Here is an 18,378-nt window from a genome sequence, read left to right on the forward strand (position 1 = left end):
ATTCGCGGACCCTTCCCTTTCTCATCCTAGCAGGTGCTCCAGGGCCCGCTGGCCTACAAAGTGCCAGAAGCAGGGCTGGGCCAGCCGGCCAGAGTTCAGGGTTCTGTCCCTTGGACTTCCAGGGGACACTAGGCTGCTTGGGAAAACCGTGCAGACTGAGATTTTTCAGCAAAGGGGTGGAGCGGTAAAGGCCTTGACACCAAGGGCGAGGCCTTTCTGCAACCGCCAGGTTGGGGAGCTCCGAGAATGTGCCAACAGAGGGCGGAATACGTGGTTCCCTGCTCCAAGCAGTCCCAGTTCTCTGACCTGTGGCCCGCAGCCCTCCGCTGCACCCACTAGATGTGGATCCTTGGGGACACATTAGCATAGGAAATGGGCGTTCCTAGCCGCAGTGGCGACCCCGGAGAGCACAACTGGGACCGAACCCCCACCCACAGCCATCTAAATCTCGACCCGCGCAGCCCAGGTTTACCCCGCCCCGGGTGCGCTCCCGGCGCGTTTCCAGCCTCAGTGGCCACCACCGAGAGCACAACTGGGAAGCCCTCCCCCACCCCCGCCAGGAGCCAAACCCCGCCCCGCGCCACCAGGGTTCACCCCGCCCCTGCCGCACTCCCAGCGCGTTTCCAGCTGCAGTGGGGACCCCCGAGAGCACAACTGTTACCACCCCCCACCCCCTCCCGACCGGAACCCCGACCCGAGCCGCCTGGGATCGCCCCGCCCCTGGCGCGCTCCCGGCGCATTGCCCACTTCCACCAGGGGCTCCCGGTGAGCCCTGTCCCCACGCCCGGTTCCAGGAGAGGCTCTTGGACCTCGCTACTGCCGCCAGGTCAAACACGAGGACAATACATACACCCCACAGAGACAATCCAAGCTGTCTATGATTTAGGGTTCAAACGAGGACTACAGAAAGGAAAGATGTCCTGACCTAGGAGGGCCATGAGAGTCTATAGATCCAAACAAAATTGGGTACCAAGGAAGCTTTTTTCCTTGGAACCCGGAAAGCTGGTTCTTTTCATATGCAATGACCAACAATTAGCTTGTTACCCAAGCCTGCCTCGCTGCCACCCCCACTCCCCCCCCCCCCACTTCCCAGGAAAACGGCTCAAAGAAATATTTTAAATCTCAGGCGGAAAACTGGAAGATGTCTTGTCTGTCTGTCTGGATTAAGGTATATGTCAGTGTGAGCCTTGTGTTTTTTGATAATATTGCTCAAGTTCTGAGTTCTGATTTCAATGGTCTCAAGACAAGTCAGCCCTTCCAAATCAAACTGCTGGAAATACAAGAAAACATTGACCTAAATGAATGTCAGAGTCCCGTGAACTGGGAACTAGTCAATATTAAATATCTAGTATTTTTGGTTTTGCTCCTCCACTATAGACATGTCTAAGAGTCAACAACATTAAGCACAACATGTTCATAGTGCCTAGGTTTCTTCTGAGGTAAAAATTGCTCTATTGTTATATGTGTCACAAGCTTGTCAGCAAGAAAGTACCTGGAAACAGCAACAACCAATGTAAAAAATGGAAATGTGATATGAGCTTTTAGATAAACTCTTAACAATAATTATACTCTAAAATATCTGCCTCTCATAGTCTTGATTGAAGGCAGAGGAGAAGGGGATGACAGAGGATAAGATGGTTGGATGGCATCACTGACTCGATGGACATGAGTTTGAGCAAGCCCCTGGAGTTGGTGATGGACACGGAAGCCTGGCGTCCTGCAGGCCACGGGGTCACAAAGAGTCAGACTCGACTGAGCAACTGAACTGAACTGAACTTACAATCGTTCCTCCAGGTGTTTTGGTTACCTGAGTTTCTATCCTGGTGCTAAACTAAGTGACGACAGTGTATTGAATAGCTAGGTCACTTCCAAATAAATGAAACTTCTTAAACATTCACGACTTGAAAGGACCTCCCTTTTACACAGAAACAAAAGAGATTTTTGACTCTGCATGAATAGTGACTGGCACCATCCGAACATATTAAATGTAAGAAAGCAATTTTTTTGTTTTGTTTTGTTTTGTTCTGTTCTTGCAGGAAGCGGGGTGGGCGCTATTATCACTGATAGGTATGCTCACCAATCTATCAAATGCCAATATAAGAGTCAGTTCTTGGTTGCTGAAGGGAAATGTATGACTTGTTATTACAAGAATGTATGGAATGCAATCACACTTTAAGAAGGAAAACGAAGTAGTTCTGTCTTACAGGTGGCATTTTCAGGACGGGAGAAGCAAAGGAATGGGTACAGAATGGGATAAGGAGGTTGTAGGGAAAGTAGGCCCCCAGAAAAGAGTTTTGTGCCTAGCACAAGTTTTCTTGAGATGTTGAACTGCCTTTGCTAATGGAGTTTAAGTTTCTTTACCTCTTAAGTGATCTCTTCTAGGTTGACCTAGAACAGAAATCTTTCGTTAGCTTTGGCTAAGAGGAGAAGTATTGTTTCACGATGACATATGTGATCCTACCTGACTGTTCTCATCCCCTTTGATATCTATGCACTGCTGCTGCTGCTGCTGCAGCTGCTAAGTGGTTCAGTTGAGGCCGACCCTGTGCCACGCCATAGATGGCAGCCCACCAGGCCCCGCAGTCTCTGGGGTTCTCTAGGCAAGAACACTGGAGTGGGTTGCCATTTCCTCCTCCTATGCATGAAAGTGAAAAGTGAAAATGAAGTCACTCAGTGGTGTCCGACTCTTAGCCACCCCATGGACTGCAGCCTACCAGGCTCCTCCATCCTTGGGATTTTCCAGGAGTGGGGTGCCATTGCCTTCTCCCATATCTGTGCACAAGCCTGCCTAAATAATTGACTTCTAGCCAACTTTGGGATGCCCATGACCACCCACCCTTACCAGGCAACAGAGAAGAGAAAAACACTTACCACAGGAGGTTCTGATAAGGAACAAGGAACTAACAAGCTCCCACCTACCAGGATTCTGCAGAGGTCAACAAGAGGTCAGCAAGAGATGAGAGACTGCAGTCCAGAGGTCCTAGCTACTTCCATCTAGCAACAAACACCCAGCATAGTCAAAACGATTTCAATGTTAAAGAATAAATAAATAAATAAATAAAAGGACAGAAGTTCTTTGAACACATGTCTGAATTTAGGGGTGAGGCATTACATATGTGTCCCAGGATAATCTTAAAGTGTCAGAAAGTAAAGAAATTAAAGACAACTATCAAGCTGTCCAAACTGATAAAAATGAATGATTACACAGTTTTATCTGTATACATTAGCAGATAATAATCTGAAAAGGAATTTTAAAAAATTCCCTTTCAATAATATCAACATGAATACAACACTTTGCCATGGATGTAACGAGGATGACAAGACTGGCACACTGGAAATTATACACCCTGGCTGAAAACTATCCTGAATACATGGACAGATATTCCATAACGATGGAAAGACTTAAGATGGCAATACCATGGAATGCATCTTCAATCTGAAATGAAGATTTGATATGATTTGATCGCTCAGAGCTTTTGTGTCATCAATTGTTATTAAAGTATAAATGAGATAGAGAAAGCTGCTGACTTAGACTTGAGGCGGGGTGTACGCCCTGCTGGTCTCTAGCCAGATATTCTACAGGCACTAGCAGTCAGCTAAGGAAAGAAAGGCACTGTCTCAGGGAATGGCACCAGGCCCCTCCCCCACGACATGCCTTGAGGTCACATTGGCAGCAGGTGAGTCATCCTGGGCCAAAAACTGATTGACATGAATCTTGAAGAAAGGCAGTATTCCAGGCAAATATATCATTTCCTTAACATAGATTAGGAGAACAAGGTACGAGGAAAACATACTGTTTTGTTCAAGTCGCTTCTGAGCCTATTGGGGGAACCGACCTGAAGCCAGAGTCCAGCAGATATACATAGGATATTTACATCGCTTAAGACAAACATTTCCTCAGGAACAAATGCATTGCTTAGCTCAAGGTTTGTCTGCAAAATTCTTACACATCAGTAGATGGCTCCGAGCTGGGTTTCTACACACAAGAACATGAATGCAAAGGACAAGCCTGCACAGCCCATCTGCCCCCCTCCCCCACAGCCAGCAGCATTTCCAAGTGACCTCCTAAGGCCTTCCCCAAAATACAGGGGCACCTCTGGGTTTCCTGTTTCAAGCTCTTCGAACACTTTTCTTAAAAAAAAAAAAAAATCCTGCACACTTCTTGATAGAATGCCACAGTGCAAGGAAAACAGGCCTTCAATACTTAAACCTCCCTGTGCCAAACACTTGGGGCTTGGTTTTGTTTTGTTTTGTTTTTTAATTACACCACCACATAATTTAAACTTTTTACAATTTCTAATTATTCAGTACCAAAACACCAAACTTTTATTGCACAAGGTCCCCATGAAAAGGCCCATGCATCAGGACAGCCACAGATTCTGCCATGAAAGGGCAGCAAGGTGCCCTCCCCACTTCTTTGCTGCCTGGGCGGCCACCAGGGTTTGAAATCCATGCACCCTACTAACTTTCTAGGGTGCAATTCGCGGACCCTTCCCTTTCTCATCCTAGCAGGTGCTCCAGGGCCCGCTGGCCTACAAAGTGCCAGAAGCAGGGCTGGGCCAGCCGGCCAGAGTTCAGGGTTCTGTCCCTTGGACTTCCAGGGGACACTAGGCTGCTTGGGAAAACCGTGCAGACTGAGATTTTTCAGCAAAGGGGTGGAGCGGTAAAGGCCTTGACACCAAGGGCGAGGCCTTTCTGCAACCGCCAGGTTGGGGAGCTCCGAGAATGTGCCAACAGAGGGCGGAATACGTGGTTCCCTGCTCCAAGCAGTCCCAGTTCTCTGACCTGTGGCCCGCAGCCCTCCGCTGCACCCGCTAGATGTGGATCCTTGGGGACACATTAGCATAGGAAATGGGCGTTCCTAGCCGCAGTGGCGACCCCGGAGAGCACAACTGGGACCGAACCCCCACCCACAGCCATCTAAATCTCGACCCGCGCAGCCCAGGTTTACCCCGCCCCGGGTGCGCTCCCGGCGCGTTTCCAGCCTCAGTGGCCACCACCGAGAGCACAACTGGGAAGCCCTCCCCCACCCCCGCCAGGAGCCAAACCCCGCCCCGCGCCACCAGGGTTCACCCCGCCCCTGCCGCACTCCCAGCGCGTTTCCAGCTGCAGTGGGGACCCCCGAGAGCACAACTGTTACCACCCCCCACCCCCTCCCGACCGGAACCCCGACCCGAGCCGCCTGGGATCGCCCCGCCCCTGGCGCGCTCCCGGCGCATTGCCCACTTCCACCAGGGGCTCCCGGTGAGCCCTGTCCCCACGCCCGGTTCCAGGAGAGGCTCTCGGACCTCGCTACTGCCGCCAGGTCAAACACGAGGACAATACATACACCCCACAGAGACAATCCAAGCTGTCTATGATTTAGGGTTCAAACGAGGACTACAGAAAGGAAAGATGTCCTGACCTAGGAGGGCCATGAGAGTCTATAGATCCAAACAAAATTGGGTACCAAGGAAGCTTTTTTCCTTGGAACCCGGAAAGCTGGTTCTTTTCATATGCAATGACCAACAATTAGCTTGTTACCCAAGCCTGCCTCGCTGCCACCCCCACTCCCCCCCCCCCCACTTCCCAGGAAAACGGCTCAAAGAAATATTTTAAATCTCAGGCGGAAAACTGGAAGATGTCTTGTCTGTCTGTCTGGATTAAGGTATATGTCAGTGTGAGCCTTGTGTTTTTTGATAATATTGCTCAAGTTCTGAGTTCTGATTTCAATGGTCTCAAGACAAGTCAGCCCTTCCAAATCAAACTGCTGGAAATACAAGAAAACATTGACCTAAATGAATGTCAGAGTCCCGTGAACTGGGAACTAGTCAATATTAAATATCTAGTATTTTTGGTTTTGCTCCTCCACTATAGACATGTCTAAGAGTCAACAACATTAAGCACAACATGTTCATAGTGCCTAGGTTTCTTCTGAGGTAAAAATTGCTCTATTGTTATATGTGTCACAAGCTTGTCAGCAAGAAAGTACCTGGAAACAGCAACAACCAATGTAAAATATGTAAATGTGATATGAGCTTTTAGATAAACTCTTAACAATAATTATACTCTAAAATATCTGCCTCTCATAGTCTTGATTGAAGGCAGAGGAGAAGGGGATGACAGAGGATAAGATGGTTGGATGGCATCACTGACTCGATGGACATGAGTTTGAGCAAGCCCCTGGAGTTGGTGATGGACACGGAAGCCTGGCGTCCTGCAGGCCACGGGGTCACAAAGAGTCAGACTCGACTGAGCAACTGAACTGAACTGAACTTACAATCGTTCCTCCAGGTGTTTTGGTTACCTGAGTTTCTATCCTGGTGCTAAACTAAGTGACGACAGTGTATTGAATAGCTAGGTCACTTCCAAATAAATGAAACTTCTTAAACATTCACGACTTGAAAGGACCTCCCTTTTACACAGAAACAAAAGAGATTTTTGACTCTGCATGAATAGTGACTGGCACCATCCGAACATATTAAATGTAAGAAAGCAATTTTTTTGTTTTGTTTTGTTTTGTTCTGTTCTTGCAGGAAGCGGGGTGGGCGCTATTATCACTGATAGGTATGCTCACCAATCTATCAAATGCCAATATAAGAGTCAGTTCTTGGTTGCTGAAGGGAAATGTATGACTTGTTATTACAAGAATGTATGGAATGCAATCACACTTTAAGAAGGAAAACGAAGTAGTTCTGTCTTACAGGTGGCATTTTCAGGACGGGAGAAGCAAAGGAATGGGTACAGAATGGGATAAGGAGGTTGTAGGGAAAGTAGGCCCCCAGAAAAGAGTTTTGTGCCTAGCACAAGTTTTCTTGAGATGTTGAACTGCCTTTGCTAATGGAGTTTAAGTTTCTTTACCTCTTAAGTGATCTCTTCTAGGTTGACCTAGAACAGAAATCTTTCGTTAGCTTTGGCTAAGAGGAGAAGTATTGTTTCACGATGACATATGTGATCCTACCTGACTGTTCTCATCCCCTTTGATATCTATGCACTGCTGCTGCTGCTGCTGCAGCTGCTAAGTGGTTCAGTTGAGGCCGACCCTGTGCCACGCCATAGATGGCAGCCCACCAGGCCCCGCAGTCTCTGGGGTTCTCTAGGCAAGAACACTGGAGTGGGTTGCCATTTCCTCCTCCTATGCATGAAAGTGAAAAGTGAAAATGAAGTCACTCAGTGGTGTCCGACTCTTAGCCACCCCATGGACTGCAGCCTACCAGGCTCCTCCATCCTTGGGATTTTCCAGGAGTGGGGTGCCATTGCCTTCTCCCATATCTGTGCACAAGCCTGCCTAAATAATTGACTTCTAGCCAACTTTGGGATGCCCATGACCACCCACCCTTACCAGGCAACAGAGAAGAGAAAAACACTTACCACAGGAGGTTCTGATAAGGAACAAGGAACTAACAAGCTCCCACCTACCAGGATTCTGCAGAGGTCAACAAGAGGTCAGCAAGAGATGAGAGACTGCAGTCCAGAGGTCCTAGCTACTTCCATCTAGCAACAAACACCCAGCATAGTCAAAACGATTTCAATGTTAAAGAATAAATAAATAAATAAATAAAAGGACAGAAGTTCTTTGAACACATGTCTGAATTTAGGGGTGAGGCATTACATATGTGTCCCAGGATAATCTTAAAGTGTCAGAAAGTAAAGAAATTAAAGACAACTATCAAGCTGTCCAAACTGATAAAAATGAATGATTACACAGTTTTATCTGTATACATTAGCAGATAATAATCTGAAAAGGAATTTTAAAAAATTCCCTTTCAATAATATCAACATGAATACAACACTTTGCCATGGATGTAACGAGGATGACAAGACTGGCACACTGGAAATTATACACCCTGGCTGAAAACTATCCTGAATACATGGACAGATATTCCATAACGATGGAAAGACTTAAGATGGCAATACCATGGAATGCATCTTCAATCTGAAATGAAGATTTGATATGATTTGATCGCTCAGAGCTTTTGTGTCATCAATTGTTATTAAAGTATAAATGAGATAGAGAAAGCTGCTGACTTAGACTTGAGGCGGGGTGTACGCCCTGCTGGTCTCTAGCCAGATATTCTACAGGCACTAGCAGTCAGCTAAGGAAAGAAAGGCACTGTCTCAGGGAATGGCACCAGGCCCCTCCCCCACGACATGCCTTGAGGTCACATTGGCAGCAGGTGAGTCATCCTGGGCCAAAAACTGATTGACATGAATCTTGAAGAAAGGCAGTATTCCAGGCAAATATATCATTTCCTTAACATAGATTAGGAGAACAAGGTACGAGGAAAACATACTGTTTTGTTCAAGTCGCTTCTGAGCCTATTGGGGGAACCGACCTGAAGCCAGAGTCCAGCAGATATACATAGGATATTTACATCGCTTAAGACAAACATTTCCTCAGGAACAAATGCATTGCTTAGCTCAAGGTTTGTCTGCAAAATTCTTACACATCAGTAGATGGCTCCGAGCTGGGTTTCTACGCACAAGAACATGAATGCAAAGGACAAGCCTGCACAGCCCATCTGCCCCCCTCCCCCACAGCCAGCAGCATTTCCAAGTGACCTCCTAAGGCCTTCCCCAAAATACAGGGGCACCTCTGGGTTTCCTGTTTCAAGCTCTTCGAACACTTTTCTTAAAAAAAAAAAAAAAATCCTGCACACTTCTTGATAGAATGCCACAGTGCAAGGAAAACAGGCCTTCAATACTTAAACCTCCCTGTGCCAAACACTTGGGGCTTGGTTTTGTTTTGTTTTGTTTTTTAATTACACCACCACATAATTTAAACTTTTTACAATTTCTAATTATTCAGTACCAAAACACCAAACTTTTATTGCACAAGGTCCCCATGAAAAGGCCCATGCATCAGGACAGCCACAGATTCTGCCATGAAAGGGCAGCAAGGTGCCCTCCCCACTTCTTTGCTGCCTGGGCGGCCACCAGGGTTTGAAATCCATGCACCCTACTAACTTTCTAGGGTGCAATTCGCGGACCCTTCCCTTTCTCATCCTAGCAGGTGCTCCAGGGCCCGCTGGCCTACAAAGTGCCAGAAGCAGGGCTGGGCCAGCCGGCCAGAGTTCAGGGTTCTGTCCCTTGGACTTCCAGGGGACACTAGGCTGCTTGGGAAAACCGTGCAGACTGAGATTTTTCAGCAAAGGGGTGGAGCGGTAAAGGCCTTGACACCAAGGGCGAGGCCTTTCTGCAACCGCCAGGTTGGGGAGCTCCGAGAATGTGCCAACAGAGGGCGGAATACGTGGTTCCCTGCTCCAAGCAGTCCCAGTTCTCTGACCTGTGGCCCGCAGCCCTCCGCTGCACCCACTAGATGTGGATCCTTGGGGACACATTAGCATAGGAAATGGGCGTTCCTAGCCGCAGTGGCGACCCCGGAGAGCACAACTGGGACCGAACCCCCACCCACAGCCATCTAAATCTCGACCCGCGCAGCCCAGGTTTACCCCGCCCCGGGTGCGCTCCCGGCGCGTTTCCAGCCTCAGTGGCCACCACCGAGAGCACAACTGGGAAGCCCTCCCCCACCCCCGCCAGGAGCCAAACCCCGCCCCGCGCCACCAGGGTTCACCCCGCCCCTGCCGCACTCCCAGCGCGTTTCCAGCTGCAGTGGGGACCCCCGAGAGCACAACTGTTACCACCCCCCACCCCCTCCCGACCGGAACCCCGACCCGAGCCGCCTGGGATCGCCCCGCCCCTGGCGCGCTCCCGGCGCATTGCCCACTTCCACCAGGGGCTCCCGGTGAGCCCTGTCCCCACGCCCGGTTCCAGGAGAGGCTCTCGGACCTCGCTACTGCCGCCAGGTCAAACACGAGGACAATACATACACCCCACAGAGACAATCCAAGCTGTCTATGATTTAGGGTTCAAACGAGGACTACAGAAAGGAAAGATGTCCTGACCTAGGAGGGCCATGAGAGTCTATAGATCCAAACAAAATTGGGTACCAAGGAAGCTTTTTTCCTTGGAACCCGGAAAGCTGGTTCTTTTCATATGCAATGACCAACAATTAGCTTGTTACCCAAGCCTGACTCGCTGCCACCCCCACTCCCCCCCCCCCACTTCCCAGGAAAACGGCTCAAAGAAATATTTTAAATCTCAGGCGGAAAACTGGAAGATGTCTTGTCTGTCTGTCTGGATTAAGGTATATGTCAGTGTGAGCCTTGTGTTTTTTGATAATATTGCTCAAGTTCTGAGTTCTGATTTCAATGGTCTCAAGACAAGTCAGCCCTTCCAAATCAAACTGCTGGAAATACAAGAAAACATTGACCTAAATGAATGTCAGAGTCCTGTGAACTGGGAACTAGTCAATATTAAATATCTAGTATTTTTGGTTTTGCTCCTCCACTATAGACATGTCTAAGAGTCAACAACATTAAGCACAACATGTTCATAGTGCCTAGGTTTCTTCTGAGGTAAAAATTGCTCTATTGTTATATGTGTCACAAGCTTGTCAGCAAGAAAGTACCTGGAAACAGCAACAACCAATGTAAAAAATGGAAATGTGATATGAGCTTTTAGATAAACTCTTAACAATAATTATACTCTAAAATATCTGCCTCTCATAGTCTTGATTGAAGGCAGAGGAGAAGGGGATGACAGAGGATAAGATGGTTGGATGGCATCACTGACTCGATGGACATGAGTTTGAGCAAGCCCCTGGAGTTGGTGATGGACACGGAAGCCTGGCGTCCTGCAGGCCACGGGGTCACAAAGAGTCAGACTCGACTGAGCAACTGAACTGAACTGAACTTACAATCGTTCCTCCAGGTGTTTTGGTTACCTGAGTTTCTATCCTGGTGCTAAACTAAGTGACGACAGTGTATTGAATAGCTAGGTCACTTCCAAATAAATGAAACTTCTTAAACATTCACGACTTGAAAGGACCTCCCTTTTACACAGAAACAAAAGAGATTTTTGACTCTGCATGAATAGTGACTGGCACCATCCGAACATATTAAATGTAAGAAAGCAATTTTTTTGTTTTGTTTTGTTTTGTTCTGTTCTTGCAGGAAGCGGGGTGGGCGCTATTATCACTGATAGGTATGCTCACCAATCTATCAAATGCCAATATAAGAGTCAGTTCTTGGTTGCTGAAGGGAAATGTATGACTTGTTATTACAAGAATGTATGGAATGCAATCACACTTTAAGAAGGAAAACGAAGTAGTTCTGTCTTACAGGTGGCATTTTCAGGACGGGAGAAGCAAAGGAATGGGTACAGAATGGGATAAGGAGGTTGTAGGGAAAGTAGGCCCCCAGAAAAGAGTTTTGTGCCTAGCACAAGTTTTCTTGAGATGTTGAACTGCCTTTGCTAATGGAGTTTAAGTTTCTTTACCTCTTAAGTGATCTCTTCTAGGTTGACCTAGAACAGAAATCTTTCGTTAGCTTTGGCTAAGAGGAGAAGTATTGTTTCACGATGACATATGTGATCCTACCTGACTGTTCTCATCCCCTTTGATATCTATGCACTGCTGCTGCTGCTGCTGCAGCTGCTAAGTGGTTCAGTTGAGGCCGACCCTGTGCCACGCCATAGATGGCAGCCCACCAGGCCCCGCAGTCTCTGGGGTTCTCTAGGCAAGAACACTGGAGTGGGTTGCCATTTCCTCCTCCTATGCATGAAAGTGAAAAGTGAAAATGAAGTCACTCAGTGGTGTCCGACTCTTAGCCACCCCATGGACTGCAGCCTACCAGGCTCCTCCATCCTTGGGATTTTCCAGGAGTGGGGTGCCATTGCCTTCTCCCATATCTGTGCACAAGCCTGCCTAAATAATTGACTTCTAGCCAACTTTGGGATGCCCATGACCACCCACCCTTACCAGGCAACAGAGAAGAGAAAAACACTTACCACAGGAGGTTCTGATAAGGAACAAGGAACTAACAAGCTCCCACCTACCAGGATTCTGCAGAGGTCAACAAGAGGTCAGCAAGAGATGAGAGACTGCAGTCCAGAGGTCCTAGCTACTTCCATCTAGCAACAAACACCCAGCATAGTCAAAACGATTTCAATGTTAAAGAATAAATAAATAAATAAATAAAAGGACAGAAGTTCTTTGAACACATGTCTGAATTTAGGGGTGAGGCATTACATATGTGTCCCAGGATAATCTTAAAGTGTCAGAAAGTAAAGAAATTAAAGACAACTATCAAGCTGTCCAAACTGATAAAAATGAATGATTACACAGTTTTATCTGTATACATTAGCAGATAATAATCTGAAAAGGAATTTTAAAAAATTCCCTTTCAATAATATCAACATGAATACAACACTTTGCCATGGATGTAACGAGGATGACAAGACTGGCACACTGGAAATTATACACCCTGGCTGAAAACTATCCTGAATACATGGACAGATATTCCATAACGATGGAAAGACTTAAGATGGCAATACCATGGAATGCATCTTCAATCTGAAATGAAGATTTGATATGATTTGATCGCTCAGAGCTTTTGTGTCATCAATTGTTATTAAAGTATAAATGAGATAGAGAAAGCTGCTGACTTAGACTTGAGGCGGGGTGTACGCCCTGCTGGTCTCTAGCCAGATATTCTACAGGCACTAGCAGTCAGCTAAGGAAAGAAAGGCACTGTCTCAGGGAATGGCACCAGGCCCCTCCCCCACGACATGCCTTGAGGTCACATTGGCAGCAGGTGAGTCATCCTGGGCCAAAAACTGATTGACATGAATCTTGAAGAAAGGCAGTATTCCAGGCAAATATATCATTTCCTTAACATAGATTAGGAGAACAAGGTACGAGGAAAACATACTGTTTTGTTCAAGTCGCTTCTGAGCCTATTGGGGGAACCGACCTGAAGCCAGAGTCCAGCAGATATACATAGGATATTTACATCGCTTAAGACAAACATTTCCTCAGGAACAAATGCATTGCTTAGCTCAAGGTTTGTCTGCAAAATTCTTACACATCAGTAGATGGCTCCGAGCTGGGTTTCTACACACAAGAACATGAATGCAAAGGACAAGCCTGCACAGCCCATCTGCCCCCCTCCCCCACAGCCAGCAGCATTTCCAAGTGACCTCCTAAGGCCTTCCCCAAAATACAGGGGCACCTCTGGGTTTCCTGTTTCAAGCTCTTCGAACACTTTTCTTAAAAAAAAAAAAAAATCCTGCACACTTCTTGATAGAATGCCACAGTGCAAGGAAAACAGGCCTTCAATACTTAAACCTCCCTGTGCCAAACACTTGGGGCTTGGTTTTGTTTTGTTTTGTTTTTTAATTACACCACCACATAATTTAAACTTTTTACAATTTCTAATTATTCAGTACCAAAACACCAAACTTTTATTGCACAAGGTCCCCATGAAAAGGCCCATGCATCAGGACAGCCACAGATTCTGCCATGAAAGGGCAGCAAGGTGCCCTCCCCACTTCTTTGCTGCCTGGGCGGCCACCAGGGTTTGAAATCCATGCACCCTACTAACTTTCTAGGGTGCAATTCGCGGACCCTTCCCTTTCTCATCCTAGCAGGTGCTCCAGGGCCCGCTGGCCTACAAAGTGCCAGAAGCAGGGCTGGGCCAGCCGGCCAGAGTTCAGGGTTCTGTCCCTTGGACTTCCAGGGGACACTAGGCTGCTTGGGAAAACCGTGCAGACTGAGATTTTTCAGCAAAGGGGTGGAGCGGTAAAGGCCTTGACACCAAGGGCGAGGCCTTTCTGCAACCGCCAGGTTGGGGAGCTCCGAGAATGTGCCAACAGAGGGCGGAATACGTGGTTCCCTGCTCCAAGCAGTCCCAGTTCTCTGACCTGTGGCCCGCAGCCCTCCGCTGCACCCGCTAGATGTGGATCCTTGGGGACACATTAGCATAGGAAATGGGCGTTCCTAGCCGCAGTGGCGACCCCGGAGAGCACAACTGGGACCGAACCCCCACCCACAGCCATCTAAATCTCGACCCGCGCAGCCCAGGTTTACCCCGCCCCGGGTGCGCTCCCGGCGCGTTTCCAGCCTCAGTGGCCACCACCGAGAGCACAACTGGGAAGCCCTCCCCCACCCCCGCCAGGAGCCAAACCCCGCCCCGCGCCACCAGGGTTCACCCCGCCCCTGCCGCACTCCCAGCGCGTTTCCAGCTGCAGTGGGGACCCCCGAGAGCACAACTGTTACCACCCCCCACCCCCTCCCGACCGGAACCCCGACCCGAGCCGCCTGGGATCGCCCCGCCCCTGGCGCGCTCCCGGCGCATTGCCCACTTCCACCAGGGGCTCCCGGTGAGCCCTGTCCCCACGCCCGGTTCCAGGAGAGGCTCTCGGACCTCGCTACTGCCGCCAGGTCAAACACGAGGACAATACATACACCCCACAGAGACAATCCAAGCTGTCTATGATTTAGGGTTCAAACGAGGACTACAGAAAGGAAAGATGTCCTGACCTAGGAGGGCCATGAGAGTCTATAGATCCAAACAAAATTGGGTACCAAGGAAGCTTTTTTCCTTGGAACCCGGAAAGCTGGTTCTTTTCATATGCAATGACCAACAATTAGCTTGTTACCCAAGCCTGCCTCGCTGCCACCCCCACTCCCCCCCCCCCCACTTCCCAGGAAAACGGCTCAAAGAAATATTTTAAATCTCAGGCGGAAAACTGGAAGATGTCTTGTCTGTCTGTCTGGATTAAGGTATATGTCAGTGTGAGCCTTGTGTTTTTTGATAATATTGCTCAAGTTCTGAGTTCTGATTTCAATGGTCTCAAGACAAGTCAGCCCTTCCAAATCAAACTGCTGGAAATACAAGAAAACATTGACCTAAATGAATGTCAGAGTCCCGTGAACTGGGAACTAGTCAATATTAAATATCTAGTATTTTTGGTTTTGCTCCTCCACTATAGACATGTCTAAGAGTCAACAACATTAAGCACAACATGTTCATAGTGCCTAGGTTTCTTCTGAGGTAAAAATTGCTCTATTGTTATATGTGTCACAAGCTTGTCAGCAAGAAAGTACCTGGAAACAGCAACAACCAATGTAAAATATGTAAATGTGATATGAGCTTTTAGATAAACTCTTAACAATAATTATACTCTAAAATATCTGCCTCTCATAGTCTTGATTGAAGGCAGAGGAGAAGGGGATGACAGAGGATAAGATGGTTGGATGGCATCACTGACTCGATGGACATGAGTTTGAGCAAGCCCCTGGAGTTGGTGATGGACACGGAAGCCTGGCGTCCTGCAGGCCACGGGGTCACAAAGAGTCAGACTCGACTGAGCAACTGAACTGAACTGAACTTACAATCGTTCCTCCAGGTGTTTTGGTTACCTGAGTTTCTATCCTGGTGCTAAACTAAGTGACGACAGTGTATTGAATAGCTAGGTCACTTCCAAATAAATGAAACTTCTTAAACATTCACGACTTGAAAGGACCTCCCTTTTACACAGAAACAAAAGAGATTTTTGACTCTGCATGAATAGTGACTGGCACCATCCGAACATATTAAATGTAAGAAAGCAATTTTTTTGTTTTGTTTTGTTTTGTTCTGTTCTTGCAGGAAGCGGGGTGGGCGCTATTATCACTGATAGGTATGCTCACCAATCTATCAAATGCCAATATAAGAGTCAGTTCTTGGTTGCTGAAGGGAAATGTATGACTTGTTATTACAAGAATGTATGGAATGCAATCACACTTTAAGAAGGAAAACGAAGTAGTTCTGTCTTACAGGTGGCATTTTCAGGACGGGAGAAGCAAAGGAATGGGTACAGAATGGGATAAGGAGGTTGTAGGGAAAGTAGGCCCCCAGAAAAGAGTTTTGTGCCTAGCACAAGTTTTCTTGAGATGTTGAACTGCCTTTGCTAATGGAGTTTAAGTTTCTTTACCTCTTAAGTGATCTCTTCTAGGTTGACCTAGAACAGAAATCTTTCGTTAGCTTTGGCTAAGAGGAGAAGTATTGTTTCACGATGACATATGTGATCCTACCTGACTGTTCTCATCCCCTTTGATATCTATGCACTGCTGCTGCTGCTGCTGCAGCTGCTAAGTGGTTCAGTTGAGGCCGACCCTGTGCCACGCCATAGATGGCAGCCCACCAGGCCCCGCAGTCTCTGGGGTTCTCTAGGCAAGAACACTGGAGTGGGTTGCCATTTCCTCCTCCTATGCATGAAAGTGAAAAGTGAAAATGAAGTCACTCAGTGGTGTCCGACTCTTAGCCACCCCATGGACTGCAGCCTACCAGGCTCCTCCATCCTTGGGATTTTCCAGGAGTGGGGTGCCATTGCCTTCTCCCATATCTGTGCACAAGCCTGCCTAAATAATTGACTTCTAGCCAACTTTGGGATGCCCATGACCACCCACCCTTACCAGGCAACAGAGAAGAGAAAAACACTTACCACAGGAGGTTCTGATAAGGAACAAGGAACTAACAAGCTCCCACCTACCAGGATTCTGCAGAGGTCAACAAGAGGTCAGCAAGAGATGAGAGACTGCAGTCCAGAGGTCCTAGCTACTTCCATCTAGCAACAAACACCCAGCATAGTCAAAACGATTTCAATGTTAAAGAATAAATAAATAAATAAATAAAAGGACAGAAGTTCTTTGAACACATGTCTGAATTTAGGGGTGAGGCATTACATATGTGTCCCAGGATAATCTTAAAGTGTCAGAAAGTAAAGAAATTAAAGACAACTATCAAGCTGTCCAAACTGATAAAAATGAATGATTACACAGTTTTATCTGTATACATTAGCAGATAATAATCTGAAAAGGAATTTTAAAAAATTCCCTTTCAATAATATCAACATGAATACAACACTTTGCCATGGATGTAACGAGGATGACAAGACTGGCACACTGGAAATTATACACCCTGGCTGAAAACTATCCTGAATACATGGACAGATATTCCATAACGATGGAAAGACTTAAGATGGCAATACCATGGAATGCATCTTCAATCTGAAATGAAGATTTGATATGATTTGATCGCTCAGAGCTTTTGTGTCATCAAGTGTTATTAAAGTACTAAAGAGATAGAGAAAGCTGCTGACTTAGACTCGAGGCGGGGTGGGGGGGTAGTAAGAGTACCCCCTGCTGGTCTTTAGCCAGATATTCTACAGGCACTAGCAGTCAGCTAAGGAAAGAAAGGAACTGTTTCAGGGAATGGCACCAGGCCCCTCCCCCACGACATGCATTGAGATAATATTGGCAGCAGGTGAGTCATCCCGGGCCAAAACTTGATTGACATGAATCTTGAAGAAAGGCAGTATTGCAGGCAAATATATCATTTCCTTAACATAGATAAGGAGAACAAGGTACGAGGAAAACATACTGTTTTGTTCAAATCGCTTCTGAGCCTTTTGGGGGAACCGACCTGAAGCCAGAGTCTAGCGGAAATACATAGGATATTTACATCGCTTAAGACAAACATTTTCTTAGGAAAAAATGCATTGCTTAGCTCAAGGTTTGTCTGCGAAATTCTTACACATCAGGAGATGGCTCCGAGCTGGGTTTCCACACACAAGAACATCCATGCAAAGGACAAGCCTGCACAGCCCATCTGCCCCCCTCCCCCACAGCCAGCAGCATTTCCAAGTGACCTCCTAAGGCCTTCCCCAAAATACAGGGGCACCTCTGGGTTTCCTGTTTCCCTCACTTCGAACACTTTTCTTAAAAAAAAAAAAATCCTGCACACTTCTTGATAGAATGCCACAGTGCAAGGAATACAGTCCTTCAATATTTAAACCTCCATTTGCAAAACACTTGGAGCTTGGTTTTGTTTTGTTTTGTATTTTAATTACACCACCACATAATTTAAAGCTTTTACACGTTCTAATTATTCAGTTCCAAAACACCAAACTTTTATTGCACAGGGTCCTCATGAAAAGGCCCACGCAGCTGGACAACCACAGATTCTGCCATGAAAGGGCAGCAAGGTGCCCTCCCCCCTTCTTTGCTGCCTGGGCGGCCACCAGGGTTTGAAATCCATGCACCCTACTAAGTTTCTAGGGTGCAATCCATGGACCCTTCCCTTTCCCATCCCAGCAGGTGCTCAAGGGCCCGCTGGCTTACAAAGTGCCAGAAGCAGGGCTGGGCCAGCCGGCCAGAGTTCAGTGTTCTGTCCCTTGGACTTCCAGCGGACACTAGGCTGCTTGGAAAAACCGCGCAGACTCTGAGATTTTTCAGCAGAGGGGTGGAGCGGTAAAGGCCTTGACCCCAAAGGCAAGGCCTTTCTGCGACCGCCAGGTTGGGGAGCTCCGAGAATGTGCCAACAGACGGCGGAATACTTGGTTCCCTGCTCCACGCAGTCCCAGTTCCCTTACCTGTGGTCCGCAGCCCTCCGCTGCACCCACGGGATGGCGATCCTTGGGGACCCAGGAGCGGACGAAATGGGCGTTCCCAGCCGCAGTTGCAACCCCCGAGAGCGCAACTGGGAACCCCTCCCCATCCCCCCCGTGAGCTGA

Source organism: Bubalus kerabau, unplaced genomic scaffold (assembly GCF_029407905.1).
Source record: "Bubalus kerabau isolate K-KA32 ecotype Philippines breed swamp buffalo unplaced genomic scaffold, PCC_UOA_SB_1v2 scaffold_31, whole genome shotgun sequence".
Classification (NCBI taxonomy): domain Eukaryota; kingdom Metazoa; phylum Chordata; class Mammalia; order Artiodactyla; family Bovidae; genus Bubalus; species Bubalus kerabau.